At 39.6% G+C, this 16752-nt stretch overlaps 1 protein-coding gene across 1 annotated transcript in view; it reads right to left on the bottom strand.

The window, feature by feature from the left end:
- REV3L (REV3 like, DNA directed polymerase zeta catalytic subunit) overlaps positions 1-16752 on the bottom strand; it is a 2860434-nt gene that overhangs the window by 312912 nt on the left and 2530770 nt on the right. The window lies entirely within an intron of this gene.

Genomic DNA, 16752 nt, shown 5'->3' with positions numbered 1-16752 from the left:
TATATTTGGCCACCTGCGTATATTGTCCTGCATTTTACGTAGGAAAAACAGATAGAAAACTTAAAGAGAATTAGGTAGCATGTCTATAAAATTAAGATGCTATGTTTATCCAATGCACTAGCCAAACACGTCTCGAATACCTCGAAGGAACATAGCTTTGTGTTTCAAGTAATAGACTTGAACAAACCGGGTAATAGAAGAGGGGATGTGTATAATAAAACAGAACAGACAGAGGTGAGAAGGATCATTAGATTGAGGGCTGATAGGAGCCCCGGCTTAAATGACAGGATATCAATCAAGCCTATACTCAAAGGTAAACCTATTCACTGAATCTAGTTTTCCAGTCATATTCCAACACTTAGCTTAATACTTTCTAGCATGACTCTGTCACTGTGCTCGCCTCTTTCCCTAGTTTCTGATCCTATTTGTGTATGGATCATTTACCATCCCTTGCTTTCCTGCCCCTTCCCATCATCCCCCTTTTTCTCCACTCCCTTTACCCTTTCTATTCCACCCCCTTGTCTGGCATGACTGACCTTTCACCAGTTGTTTCATACACCATCATCAGTATCACATTCCCCCTCCCCTTTTTCATCCCAACCCCCCCCCCCCACACCCACACACACACGTAGGTCTTATATGTGTTATAAGTAACAAGAATTTAGCGCTTGGTAATATTACAATTTTTTACAACTAACGGAATGTTAGGTATACTACTTCAAGATGCCTGAATGTTTAGTAGAATATTCAGTCTTTCAAGGTATTTTAGTGTGAACAGTCACAGAACTGTAATTGTTGATGATCGTGCGAATAACAGTGTAGTTTATGGCATTTGTCAACGCATGTGCTAATGTTGCTTGTAAGAAGTCATACCTAACAAAGTCAGGTATTTTAACTCAATAGCCTTTAAATGGTTAGTAGAATGTTTTATAATTTTAAAGTTCTAACATATTTTATTTGTAATAGTTTTAGGGATGCAAAAAAGTTTTGATGCTTTTATAAACAGTAGCTATATTTGCTATTCCTACCAAGAGTGCTATGTGTTTAAATGTCACAGTGTTTAAATGGTTAGGTGAATGTTTTCATTTTTAACTGTTTTTAAATTGCACAGGATATGACATCAGATTGTTTATGTCACACCCTCTATAAATGTATGTGAAAGTTTTTGAAAAATTGTATAACGGCCTGAAGAAGACCTTGTTGAAAGCGCTAGCCAGATGTTAAATAAACTTTTCTTTTCCTTTAAACTTCACTGAACGCTTGGATTAGTGCATTTGAATGTCTACAAGTTATTGTTCGGTGAAGTTAACTGATGCAATTGGAAGTTCCTGACAGTGCTGAATAGCAAGTTGTGACTTTTTGTAACTGACTTTTGAATTTAAAGAACAGTTGAAGGTGTGCCATTACAGGCAGCCTTTTTGAGTATACATGGACATTGCTTTTCCAGAGTCCTGCTTCTCCGTGCAACAGTTTTGACTTTTTGGACTTGGTATTATTTATTTTCTTGTGTGCACGGAGCTTGTTGTGAGTGCTATCTTGTCTTTACATTGACTATATACTGTCCGTTATTTTTAAAATTTTTTAGATTTTAATGTAACCATGTAACCACAACTTTAGAGTGTCACTTTGTTTTGCACATGTGGAGCTTTTCTCCCCGGGCCTCTGCCGAAAATGGACATGTATTCAGTCGGACTCTCCTGGTTAACAAATGTAAAATAAAATTAAATTAAAAAAAAAAAATTTTGAGAGACGTGAGTGCGTGTGTGATATGGTGGATTCTGGCCCCTGACAGACAACTAACCATGACTTTCTCCTTATCCAGCCTGGTAAGGGGCACATCTGTGTGTGTCTCACAATGGAGTCCCCTCTGACTAATATGTTGGGTTTATGGTTAAGCCTTAGTGGTTGTGTGACAGGTGTGTGAACTATGCATGGTATGTGGTGTGGAGGGCTGTGGGGATCGCGTGTGTTTTTGCCGCGGAGGTTTTTGCCTCTGAGGTCTCCTTTGGGTATGTTTTTGTTGAGGACCACCACATTTGTGGGTGTGTGTTGTGTAGGGGTGGATGGTGTTTCAGGTGTAATGATTGTGTTGACAACCTTCTCAGTGCCAGATATACTGGCTTGTGCGGGACAGAACTTGGACTCTAGGTTCCTAAAGTAATTGCATCTCTCGCAAATTGTGTTCCTAGGTGGTAGTCATAGGTGGTTGTCTGTGTACATAAGGCAGTTGGGTACACTGTCTCGGGATGTTCATTATCAACCAAACTGGCAGGAAAAACTGTAGGAAAGTGTTCATCCATATTTTTCAGAATCTGAGAGAGGAGACCAGGGAGACCTAAGGGGTTAGCTTAAAGCCCAAGTGCTTAAACCAAAACTAAGAGGCTTAGAATAACACAATTTAAACAGGCTATAAACGAGCAGTAACAAATGCAACAGAAAAGATGCAATTAAACACTTTAGAGAACAAGCCGCAGCAAGTAGAAGAAAAAGCAAGACTAGGTTGAATAAGGAAAAAGTAACAGTCAGCTGCCTGTCAGGTGCCAGGATCCGACACATAACACATGCACTCAGGTCGCTCAACAGGTACAAATATGACTCTGTCATTGTACATGTGGGTGTGAATGACCTGAGATGTACCTCCCTGGACTACATGAAGAGAGACATGGAGGAGCTCTCGGATTACGTAGCCCAAGCAGGTATGACCCTAGACCTGAGCAGCATCCTACCATCACCCAGAAAGATACCACAGTACAAGCAGAAAATGATTGATTTCAACAACTGGCTAAGTTTCTGGTGTCATTCTAACAGGATCCAGTATCTGTCTGCCTGGGATGACATGATTAACAAACCTCGATGCTTTGCCAGAGATGGCCTGCATCTATCACCCTTGGGCTTTCGGATACTGGCCAAGGCTCTTGCCACCCCTACAGTCCCTTTTTTAGGTGGTGCTCCAAAGACCAAACTACCACCTTAACAGCTACAAAGAAATGCTATCTGAGGGTCATGTTGCTCAATGCTAGGAAATCTAAATCTCAAAATGCACTCACTCGAGGCATTCCTTAAAATGGAGAACATCAACATTTGTGCTGTAACAGAGACCTGGTTCAAGGCAGCAGAAAGCACCCCTGCACTACCAGGCTATAACACATTCCACACCTTTCTGCCCCAGGACTTAGACCGAAGCTCCAAAGGCGGTGGTGTTTCCATATTCATAAAGGATGCGCACACCTCCAGACTGGTAGCCCAACATAACGCATCAGAGATACTTCAGGTGCAGCTAACTTTGGGTAAGACAGTGATTCAGGTTATAGCCTGCTACAGGTTTCCCAACCATGTCCCAAGACTCACACTCCACATTCCTAAGCACCCTGGAGAATATTAGGGTCCAAGCTAACACTCTCTTTCTAGGCGACTTCAACTACCCCTCCGTTAACTGGGTAAACTATTCATGTACCAATACACTTGCCCAACGTTTCCTGGAGTTCATTAATTCCAATGCCCTGGACCAGCTCATTCTTACCCCCACTAGAGGTAGCAACATCCTTGACCTAGTCATTACTAACATGGGCGACCATTGCTCTACACCAACAGTCAGCTCCTCCCTGGTTAGATCAGACCACAAACTAATCACCTTGGAAATCCACATCCCTCCCACCCCCAGCAAAGGTAACCACCATGAAAAACTTCTCCAAAGCTAACTATGGGATCCTAAAAACAGAGGTGGCTAACTTCACAGTATCCATGCAAGTGGAGAATAGTTGCGTGACTGCAGAATCATACACCAATGCACTGTACGAACATGTACACAAATGCATGGATCTCGCCCTACCCAATAAAGCCAAGACACTCTCCTTCAAAAAAAGGAAGTCAATCTGGTGGTCTCCTGCCATAAACAAACTCTACAATAGAAAGAGGAAACTGATGCGGAATAAGGTGAAGTCCCAAGACTGGAAAAACTCCCTTATCTGCTTCAACAAAAAGTTGAGATCCCTCATCAAATCCTCTAAAGCTAGGTATGAAAACAGAATTGCAGCAGATAGTAAAGACAACAACAATGCCTTCTATAGTTATGTAAAGAATCTCCACGGCAATACCCAGGTTTGTTCTGAGCTACTGCACAATGGTACCTTCTATTACCGAGCCAACAGATATTGCCAGTATACTGGCAGACAGATTCAGTGCCAACTTTAGCCCCCCCCCCCCCCAGGACCAATCACAATACCAGTAGACTGCCAGGCACCCAGAATTACTGCTGCACAAGTTAAAACAGCACTGTCCAAGGCCAAGAATACAACTTCTATGGGACCTGATAATATCCCTGGTTGTGTTCTACATGAACTAGAGAGTGAAATGGCACCTCACATGTGTGCCCTGTTCAATTACAGCCTCACCTCAGGCTTTGTCCTTGCTGAATGCCGCACTGCTACAGTCATCCCTTCTCCACAAAGGAGGAGGAGACGCTACAGACCCTGGGAACTATCACCCCATTAGCCTGACGAGTCCGATATGCAAAGCTATGGAACGAATCATCATGGACCTAATAAAGAAGGATATAGGGAATTTCCAAACTCTGGATCCCACACAGTTTGGTTTTGTGAAGGGTAGATCATGCCTGCTCAACCTGGTCGACTTCTTTGAGTCAGTCACCAGAGCTGTGGATGAAAGCAAGGTGGTTCATACAGCCTACCTTGATCTGGCCAAGGCTTTTCATACCATTACCCACTCAGGAATCAGAAAAACTCACTAAGCTTGGCATCAGCTCCTGTATCATAGGTGGCTTGCAAACTGGCTCAAAGATAGAACCCAGTGTGAAAGTAGCTGACTTCAAGTCAGACTGCCGATTAGTCACGAGTGGAGTCCCACAGCGTCAGGTCCTGGGTCCTGTCCTATTTGGTATCTACTTCTCTGAAGTCCAGGCCAACACGAAGGGACTCTGGCTGACAAAGTTCGCAGACGATTGTAAGTTAGGAGCTATTATTAACTCCCCAAGTGATGTTGACATCCTACAGAATGGCCTCACTGTGACCAACGACTGATGTCAGAACCATGGCCTTAAGTTCAATGCCAGAAAATGTGTCCTCCCCTTTGGGAAAAACCTGGTTCACATGAATTACCACACTGATGGTGGTCCAATGAACACAGAAGATGGTATAAGAGATCTAGGAAAACAGGTTGACAGCAACCTCTCTTTTGATCACCACATTACCACTGTCGTCAGAAAGTCCTTCTATGTGGCACATCTCATTACTAGGCCAATCATTAGGTCAGTCATCAAGTACAATGTCCCATTTGACATGTACCTCACTAGACACCTGCAACAACTGGAGAAGTCACAAAAGTACCTCACAAAGAGGATCCTAGGCCTTAAACACGTATCCTATATGGACAGACTCAAAAAACTTCAACTATTCTTTGTCTCATATCACCTACTTAGAGGCAATCTCTGCTTGACTTACAAAGCCATGTCTGACCAGACCTGTTAGAAATACTACATCTAAAGAAATCCCAATCCCTCCGCACCACATGCTCCAGAGACCTCAACCTCATTACCACAATTAACAGAACATGCTGGAGGGACAGGTTCATAACCTAGAGACTGTCCATGCTATGGAACAGACTTCCCATACATGTCAAGCAGAGCACCTCACTGACCCTCTTTAAGAGGGATCTTGATGAGTGGATGGGAAACAGAAAATTCACCCCGGGGATAACACCAGTGGCTCTACTCGACAGAGGCACTGGGAACTAAGGTCGGGTGGCACTATGCCAGGCTAATCCTATGGCTAGAAAAAATATATATGTATATATATATATATATTTCTATAGAACGGGACATTTTATTATAACGTAAGCTAAAGGAAGAAATTTCTACTTTGTGTACTTCCTTAGCAGCTAAAATTAGTCCCACTCATTTACAGACCCAGCTAGTTGACATTAATGATAAACTTATAGATCTAGAGCAAAATCCCATGAAAAAGAAAAAAACAAAACTACAGAGGGATTCAAGGGACTACAACAACCACAAGGCTTTTATTTAGAAAGCAAATAATAGTCAATTACGTCAACAGTTTTCGAATAGTGGCAAAATGGGTTACAATGGTGCAGGTAGTTTACATCAAGTGTTTTCGGACACTTCTAGAGGCTATACGGACTGGGATACGGATGACCAACAGTATCCACCTTTGTCTCAAGCTCAAAAGCCTCAACACCTAAATAATAATTTTCAGAATGGAAAGAGAGCAGCAGATTTGGAAAGAAACACTGGGGATGGTTTTCGCCAACAACAATAAACTTTTAGTCATAGTGGAGCTTATCAACAGCATAACAAAAGGACTAGATGGAATTGAATTTTTTCATTGTGATTCTGGTGTTTATGGTGAGAATAACATTGTTATAAATTTATCCCAAGTGGAATTAAGTGAAACACAAATGTATATTTTAACTCAGCCCAGAGTACCTTCTCATAGCACCTCTGTGCTTAACACCGAGCGTGCCATGAGAAGATACTAATTGCAAGTTGTTACCCCCCCCCCGAGTGCCTTCCACAAGCATGAGAAACTGTAGTGCAGATTCGTAGTTGAGCTTAATGTAAAACACATTGAAATCGTAACTGAATTTGTAATTTACCTTATATAGTTACGATTTAGTGTGTTTTTACATTAAGTTCACATTAAACGTTTAGTACAAATTCCGTTTCAAAGGTTCTTGATAAATCAAGTGGTGGCAGCCAATTGGATTACAGCAATCCAAGCCACCACTTGCATAACAAGTCCACCCCCAACCTAATTTCCTTTTGTATTCCCCAAATAAATAGAGGGTCCAGCAGCAGGTATTTCTTTTTGCTAATATTTGGAGATTTTACCTGCTATTGGATCCCTTTATTTTATTTGGGCACTCACGGATCGCCAGAGACAGTCACTGAGGCACACCGGCAGTTGCTGAAAGGAGTTCCCGGTTTGACTGCCCGAAGAACTGCTATTTTTTTCCTTCAGGTAAGCTGTCGTTTCCGGTGTACTCCGTTGCTTTTTTAGACTACTGAAGTTTAGTCTGGTTTTGAAAAGGTCATAATGCAAGATTTTTGCAAAGTTGCTAATTTCCATACAGGGAAAGTTTTTTTTTCCCTCATATGTTTAACGTGTGGATATTTTAAGGTGTCGGGCAGTAAGACACAGTAACAGCAGAGTAAAGCCTGGTGTCCTGTGAATAAGTTAACTTAACCTTCTAATTTATTTCTGAGACAAAACTTAACTAAAACAGTAACTGTGTGTGTGAGTGGGGGGGGGGGGTAACTGTATTCAATATTCGCTGTTGTACATAGGTGTCCCTTTGATGCTGATTGTCCTTGCATTGGCTTGTCTACAAAAATCTTTATCTTACTGATGCCTGCAGATACTGAACACGTGAGGAACTTTGGTAAAAGTTTTTATCATCAGGTTTTAGACACTAGGCAGACTTTTATTAATTTTGTTGTCATGTATTTGAACATTTAAATAACTGATATTCCCGATACGGTTTAATATGCCATTTACAGAAGGTGGGTGCTCGTTTTTTTAAGAACCAGCTGTTCATTAGATATTTCTTGGCAGATTCTTTGGATTCCTTTGCCTGTATTGCATTTTCCAACCACAAAGTTCATAAACAGGAACAGAGAGGTTATCATATAGCTTCCTGATGTTTGGCACCTGATGTGGTATTTGCGTGTCTTACCTCAGTCCTGTTTCACAAGCGATGCAGTGACTTTCAGAGGGGGGTGTTTAGGTGAAATACGTACAAGAATGTACTGCTGTGCACAGCTGATTTTGCTTCATTTGCTGATGTTGCTGTCTTGTCTTTTATAATTTTTGTTTTGCTTTAATGAACCATTCCTTGCTGGAAGCATACCTCTCAACCGTTCACATTTTCACAGTGTCCAAATTTTTGCCTCATAATTTTGGTCCACATGTCATAAAATTTGTGTTTTCCTGGCAAATCACCGAGGATTTAAGTCACTATGACATACATTTGAGTTGCAGATTTCATAGCATTCAGAAAAATGCACATTAACACAAATCCCGTTATTCTAGCAACTTTCCAAGTTTATAAGAGCAATACTGAAAACGTGTCCCATTTGTGGCCCTTTGTACCCCCATAATTTTTGGTTTTATTTGGATTTCTTGCACTGAGAGGTTGAGAAGTAGAAAATGAAACCTAATGTGCAGTTTTCAAGGGGTGATACCAGAAGCTTGATGATATTATGACTCTTTCGGAATACATGCTGATAATGTAACATCCAGCTGTGCTTTGTTTCTGATAATTGTTGTGTTACCTACTTATTTTGTGAAGGCAAGAAACTTCAAGAGTCTGTGGTTGACTGCTGTTCTTCAAGGTGAATTACAGTCTTACACAAGTCAGATGGGGTGGCTTTAGATCTTATTTTTGGACAAAAATAAAAACATATGTTCTAAGCGTTTAGGGTGTTTTGCAATTTTACAAACTGAAATAGTCTGAATCATCAAAGTAATACGGTTTCCTCTTCCTCCTTGTATAATTAACCAGTCTTTAATCAACATATTACTTACAACAAAGTCGATCAGCTTTACTTTTATTCTAACATGTTTTTTGTTTCCTTCCAGACTAACATTTCACCTAAATTGGTTCTCTCAATAAATCCTGTGGTTGCATAGAAAGGAAGTAATGTAAATATCCATTTTTTAGGGTAGAGTACTTTATAGGTATGACTTTTTTGTGTGCAAACTGCAGCAAGTACGTCATTTGCAAAGTTTTTATTTTGTGTTGCTTACTTTTTGTTTTCACGATAACTGGGCTATATTCTGGCAGGTGCAAATAGGCTGTACACACACACAGATCAGTAAGAAATTCACAGTACAGTGATGAATACGTATTACATTCGTAATTCGCAAGTGTCAATGTTATGATTGCATAATGTAAAGGAAGCCTGCACATATCAAGAAGACATTTATATGGAAGATATTGTTCTCTGCAGAGATTTGCAGTCATGAAAGTTGAATAAAGTCATAGGTATAGTGTGTTCTTGAATGTGATTGTGGGACACTGGACTATGGTGCCTTTTGTAGCACTGGTCCTTTACAATAACTGCATTAGAGGAAACACTGATGCTGTTACACTTGCACTGAAAGCATCTGATGAATTTATCACTGCTGATAGGAAGCAGTATGTGTGAATATTGTAGAATCCTTTGTTTGCATTTTGGTGATATCCTTGACTTTCAGCAGTGCATTAATAGCGGTGAAACAAAATGAGGTTGAAGAGAGGAGTTTAACAGAGGTTGCCTAGTGGTAAACATGTTGGTGATACCACACTGACTGAAGGTGTGACACCCCTCCTCTGGGCCAGTGGGTTAAGGAACCTCAATCCTCACCACTGAGATTGGTGGGGGACATTCACTTAGAACAAAAATGGATACACACAGTATTTTCAGATGTAACACTCTGCACCAAGCACAATTTCCCTAAGAGCACACAGGGAAGACACTCTAGACCTATTTAGGGAGGGGAAAGAGTCCACTTTAGTAAGTGAGAGTGACATTAGGGTTCTGGCAGAGTTGCACTGTCTAGTGACGTTATAGGCTGACGTTTTGTATGTGGCGGATTCCGTATGTATGACTAAAGCACGTAAACTGCTTTACTGGAGAATAGCGGCTACCCACACCTCTAAACTGCTGTGACTTACTTTTTTTTTAATTTTTTTTAATAAGTCAAAGCTCGAGAGATAGATAAAACAATTTCAAATTATTGACCATGCAAGGGCTGATAAAGAAAGTGCTCATCTTCTCACACTCTGTTATTATTAAGGGTTAGTGCTACAAAATTCTTGGGGAGTTTTAGAAGTGTCACCATGCCTATAAATTTTGTACTCAGCGTTAACACTCCTGTAAAAGTTTATTCATTGTTGTGCTGGGACAAACCTATAATTTGGGTGTATATATGCTTTAGTAGCAGTCAGAACTTTGTAAACCTAATAATTGGGTGGAGCCTGGTATTACGCAACTTCTGGGAGTACTACTCCTATAATTGCAACAACTTTCATACCTTAAATCCTATCTTAAAATGATATTTTTTGATGGTGCTGGTATTAATGATTTGCATTTAGAGTGACTACACAGACAATTCACAGTAAATTACAAATTGCACTTGGTATGTAGTCAGGTAGCCATTGCAGTACAGCTAATATTACACCATTGTGAACAGTCCATCTTATTACTCAATTTGGGTCTGAGCAGTACACGTGCTTTCACTGTACTGTAGGTTTCTGTACTACTGGCATAAGTATTTTATCAGAAACCTGGGTGGCTACTAGAAGCTGGAAATAATAGTGAAATGTTGCTGTTGTGTGGTCATTGTAATTTTAGAACAGCAAGAGTGTGGGGACAACAGCATTTGTAATAGTTGTGTAGGCAGGGTAATTTCTAACCAAATCCTGGCATCCCACGGTATACTTATCATGGGAAAGTAGTAGGCTACTAGCCTTATGGGCCATATTTGTTTTTTGTGGTACCTGGTGGTAAAATTTAACTGTAAATTTTTTATATGCATACTTCTCAACTGTCCAAATCTTCACACAATGTCCAGATTTTTTCCTTGTATTTTTGGTCTGCTCCTCAAAGTTTGTGGTTTTCTTGCAGATCACTGAGACTGAAGTAACTAAATGACTTGCATTTGAGTTTCAAATTTCATGTCCTTCAGAAAAACGCATGCTAACACAAATCCTCGTTATTCTAGCAATTGCAAAAGTTTGTAAGAGCAATATTTAAAATCTGTCCCTATTTTTGGGCCTTTGTCCCCATTATTTTAGGCTTTGTCCTAACAGATGGTAATGACTCTGTCTTATATTACACCTGTACAAGGAATATGATGCATGTCTACTCAACAGATAATGTGATGCAATTTCCCACCTGCACATTAGGTGTTCATTTCTGAATTTTTCATTTTGGTGCTTGTACATACCAGGAATTGTTACTGAACGGTTGTTTCAGGGAATCTTTTATTCTGGTGCCTGTGCATACATTATATTGAAGGGCTCACGTGGGTGAATGCTTCATTTTGGTGGTTTAATATTAGCAAATCTTACAGACATTTCATTTGGGGAAGTGTTTAATTTTGGACATTGTGCATACCTCAACATTCTACTGAAGGGGTTGCTTGGGTAAAGTGTTCATGCTGGTGGTAGCACATACTAGGAAATGTTACTGAAGGCTTGTTTGTGGAAACGTTTCATTTTCGGTGCATGTATACCTGGACATAATTATGAGGATGTTGCTTGGGGAAATAATTCATTGTGTAACAGGGAAGTGCTTGTGCATACATGGTCTCACTGCTGAAGTGACTGCTGGGCCAATTTGTGTCATTTTGGCGCTTGTGCATACAGAATGCAAACAACCGAAGGGGTTAGTGGGGACAGTCTGCAAATTACATTGGGTTACATCACTTCTGCTTGTATTATTATATTTGTGATTATACTGGCTGAGTGAGATAAAGGTCATCATTAGGTGACTACTGACATCATGGAGCTACCATATTGTTTGTGCATTTCTCCTGGCTTTGTCAGTCATGTGTGGAATTTAGGTGGGAGGAAGGCAGGGTTGCCAGACGTCCCTATTTGGGCGGGACTGTCCCAAGATCAGCAGCCTGATCCCGAGTCCCGCCCTGCCTCCGCTTTGTTTGGTTTTTTTTTTTTTTTTTGATTGTCCCGTATACCTGGCATACGCGGGCCAAAAATTGCTAAACACGGAGCTTCTTGTGTTCCGCATTAAACACGAGAAGCTCCGTGTTTAGCGATTTTTGATTGGCCTATATGCCGGTATACGGGCCAATCAAAAATCGCTAAACACGGAGCTACTTGTGTTGAATGTGGAACTGCAATGCATTAAACACGAGAAGCTCCGTGTTTAGTGCAGTGAACAACACATACATCGACCCCCAGCAACAATCAACAGAGACAAAAAAAAAACCTCCAGCACGGGCTTCTTCAACCTCAGATATTGGCCCACTTAACCTGTATCTAAACAGTGCACTGATGAAAGTAGCATAACAATCGTTTCAGTTAAAGTGGTTTATCGTCGCTGAAGTAATAAACAAATACTACGCCGGTCAACATAAAAAAAATCAATTAATGGAACGCAACCGAGACGGTTAAAAAAAATAAAAAAAATGAAATCCATCTTAAAAATGTTATGTTTAATGAAGACAATATGCAGTCCTAGCAAACTCATCTCGAACAGAAACAACGATCATCATTCCCAGTCTTCATCACAAACGCACAGCCAAGTCTCCATTATTAAAAGATGGAACAGATTAATGACAAACTTATCATAAACAATCAATATTGAAAAATACACTAAACTGCTATTCACAAAACTTACGAACGTATGAAACTGAGAAGGAAAGAAAACGTTAGAAAGTGACCCCCCCTATAAATAAATAAGAAAAAAACCCAGAAAGCTTTGTAAGCTCAAACGTTGTCCAGTACAAGCCATGGGTTACAACAAAACTGGTAAGTAAGCACAAATAGAAGTAGTATATGGCATACGCATACATAACTGTCCAGAATTTCGCAAAATGTCCAGATTTTTGTCTCATATATTGAGCCCTACCCTCGCAAAATTTACGATTTTTCTGACAACTCCTTGAAGATCGAAGTAATAAGACACTGTGAATTAATACACATTTTTTGAAGAAAAACAAGTCTACACCACCAGTTATTGTCATTATTTACTATAATCCGTCTTTCTCCTAAGGTCACCGATTGGGACGGAGGTAAAATTCGCATAAAAATCAGGGACACTTGAGACAGAGCTACTGAGTGAGCTCAGATCTTTAATGTGGAACTCTGTTCCGCATTAAAGACCTTTTTTTTTTTTTTGGTCTTCACTTGCCGTTGTCCCTACCTGGGGTGCTGGAAATCTGGCAACCCTGGAGGAAGGGCTCAGTAATACCTAACTGTTATACTATTTGACTGAATGACTCAGGTCTTCTCGTTACTAATGACACTGAGTCTGTGTTACACAACAGCTGCATAAGGTAATATAATGAATGCCTACTCAACAGGTTATGTGCAGCAATTATCACCCGTGTCTCAGCATGCATACCTTTGCAGTAATGAAAGGAAGGTCATTATCACATAGCAATAGGTGCAGTTACAATATAGCAGTGAGTCATTATCACTTTTCTGGTAAAAGTCTCAGCTGCTGTTACTGTTATTCACATAAGTAGAAGTTGTTATCACTTTGATGAGTGCACAAGCTAGGTTGTGTTTTTTCTCTGCTTGGAGTCACTGCAAGCAACCCCCTTCATTCTTAATCAACTGCCTACCCTCCTAAACCGCTGATTTTTTTCTTGATATATATATATATATATATATATATATATATACACACACATATATTATTTATTTATTTATTTATTTTACATTTGTTAATCGGGCTAGTCCAGCTGGATATATTTCCATTTTCAGTGGAGGCCCAGGGAGAAAAGCTCCAGTAGTAACACAGAGATAATATAACACAAATATATCAAGTACAAATTATACAAAGAAGGATGTTAAGAATACTTAGTCATGAGTATTAATGAGAGGAAAAACTGACATTAAAGACCTATAGACATACAGAATAAGCTAGTCACTGTGCAGAAAGGATATCCGAGATAAGATACAGTACATTCAGAGGAATTACATTACTAACATAGGTAGTTAATTTAATTACATTACTAACATAGGTAGTTAATTTAATTACATTACTAACACAGGTAGTTTAATTTAATTACATTACTAACATAGGCAGTTAACTTAATTACATTACCAACATGGGTAGTTTAATTTAATTACATTACTAACATAGGTAGCTATTACTAACATAGGTAGTTTAATTTAAAACCATTACTAACATAGGTAGTTTAACTTACTAGAGATAAATACTACTTCTGGAGGGGTAAAGTAGTAAAGATTGTTATGAGGAGGCAGTACAGAAATTGCAGTACAGAGAGCAGAGGAATTAGTGTTGCAACAGGGACATACCTAGTGAGTTTTAAGATGTTTTTTGAGCCTTTGTTTAAAGAGCTGCAGGGAGGGTTGTAAAGTTAGATCTGGTGGCAGAAGATTCCAATTTTTTCCTGCAGTATTGGAAAACAAGGAGTCCCCTGCCAAGTTGTTTGACTTGCTTGTGCTAGCAAGAAGTCTGCTAGAGGATCGTAAGGAGTTGAGATTCCTATAGGGAGTAATAAGGTCGGAAAGTATAGGGGTGCTGTTTGGTTGGTAAAATATCTTATGAACAATGGTAAGTTGGGACAGTATCAAAATGTTGTTTAATTCTAACCAGTCTAGTTGCTGTAGGTTCTGACAATGGTGTGTTCTAAAAGGGTTTCCACTGGCAAATCTGGCTATATTATTATAGGAGTTAGCTAGTTTGACAAAATTACTTTTTTTTCAGGTTAGTATATATGGGTGAAGCATATAGAAGAGTTGAGATTAAATGGGAGTGGGCAATTGTAGTTCGGGATGCTGGAGTTAAGAAAGGTTTGATTCTATATAAGGAGCCCATCTTTCTACTTACTGTTTTAATGGTGGTGTTAATATGGTTATCGAAGGTTAGGTTATCAATTGTGATACCTAGCAGTTTGGTGGTAGAGTCTGGGGCTATAACGGTGCCATTGTTGGATTTAATTGTGAAGTTTATGGGGGACGACTTACTGGAAGGTGTAAAGAGTAAGAGTTTGGTCTTTTTGGCATTCAAAAAGAGACGTTTCAAGAACCAAGCCTCTACTGTGCTGAATACTTTTTGGGTTTATATATATATATATATATATATATATATATATATATATACACACATACACATTTTATTTGTGCATGTGTGTGTGTATGGATATATATATATATATATATATATATATATATATATATATATATATATATAAATGTACATAATTGTCTTGCACATACATACATTGGTCACATGTGTGTATATATATATATATATATATATGTGTATATATATATATATATATATATATATATATATATATATATATATATTTATAATTTTGGTGATTGTGCGTATCTCAACATTTTCCTGAACGGGTCATTTGGGTGAATGTTTCATTTAGGGACATGTGTATAACATGTAGCAATGAAGATGTTGGTAGGGGAAATAATTCATTTGTGTACCAGGGAAGTGCTTGTGCATACATGCTCAGAATGCTGAAGATCATAATACAGATACGGTGCAACAAGTATAAGTTATCTATAGCTCAGGTTTCAGTGATGGTTATAATAATTTTTGTTTATGTATCCAGCTTTCAAGAATAATGCATTATCTGTTAACAATATGCACATACTGCATTGAGGAAAACTGATGGGTCTTATTGTAACCAGAGTGATGGTCAGATGCGATAACTGGAATTATTACTTTTGTGACGAATTCTTACATGGATGACCCAGATAAGTTTGCCATTTCTGCTTGTATTACTGCACTTCTGCTTATACTCAGTAGTTGGGCATGTTTCCACGCTTTGTCAGTCATGGGTGGAAATTAGGTGGTAGGAGGAAGGGCTCAGTAACATTCAAGTGCTATACTATTTTGACTGAATTATAATGATATAGTATTTCTACTGAATGATAATGAATGCCTCTGCACTCCACACTAACATGTATTAGAACATGCTAATGCAAAGAATACTGTTCCTGTGGCTAGGATGGAAGATTTGGATGGGCTAACCAGGTAATGCATATGAATACATATATATGTAGTCTTCCGATACATCTGTCAAACATCAGTAGTAATCTGTTGGCAATTTCTTTCCTGTGCAGGTTTGTCCATCTTCTGACACTGACATGGCCTTATGACCAGGAGAATGACAAGTGAGAGTGTGGGTATTTGGCCATTCCTACATTCACTGGGCTGCCAGCCATGCCTCGGAAACTGAAAACCAGTACAACTTGAGCTTCCCCACATCCAGTGTGAAGGTATACTGGATTGCAAGAAGAAGTACGCATTGGAGCAGAGTACTGCAGTTGTTGGAAGAGAAGTGTTCCATCTACCCTGAGCCCGACATTCTTGTGCTGCACATTGGAGGGAATGATGTCCCCAGTCAACCACTCGGAAGGCTACGGTTTCAAATCACAGCAATTTTGAGCGCCTGCAGTCGTGGTGACCATGTTGCCATTTTGTGTGGTCCGATATAATTCGTCGACAGATATGGAACACAGCAAATAGTCAACAGTCAGCTCGCAAGGCCAGACGTTTACAGAATGGGTTCATGCATGGCTTGATGCACAGGATCGGTGGATCTACAATCTGCCATGACAGCATCACCGCAGAAGATGTTCACCTGTTCAGAAGGGATGTCGTTCACCTAACTAAGTAGGTACTGCATTGTTCTTGACTGACCTCCATAATGGCATGAGGAGAGCTATGCAGGTTCAGTAACATGCAGCTTGTGAGAAGAATGGAAAACACCCATGACCAAGTACGACCAGTATAGTAAGTAAAACTCTATTATGAAATGTGTTGTGTAAAATATATTTTTCTGAGTTTGGCAAATAACTGTGGTAAGGAGCTGGTGAGGATGCTAAGAAAGAACAACTGTTTCAGGAGTGTGCTACCATGTACAATCTAATATGTCAGTGACCATCCTACAATACTTCTTTTTTTAGTCTGCTTTTATCAGGCATGTGTAGAATTTAGATGACAGGAAGGGCTTACTAATACAGAACTTGATCCCTTTGGTCCACTGCTAAATG

This window comes from Protopterus annectens, chromosome 2.part1, assembly GCF_019279795.1.
Source record: "Protopterus annectens isolate FY-2018-M chromosome 2.part1, PAN1.0, whole genome shotgun sequence".
NCBI classification, from domain to species: domain Eukaryota; kingdom Metazoa; phylum Chordata; order Ceratodontiformes; family Protopteridae; genus Protopterus; species Protopterus annectens.
The sequence above is the reverse complement of the archived record's forward strand: the minus strand, read 5'-3'. Positions and strand labels throughout refer to the sequence as shown.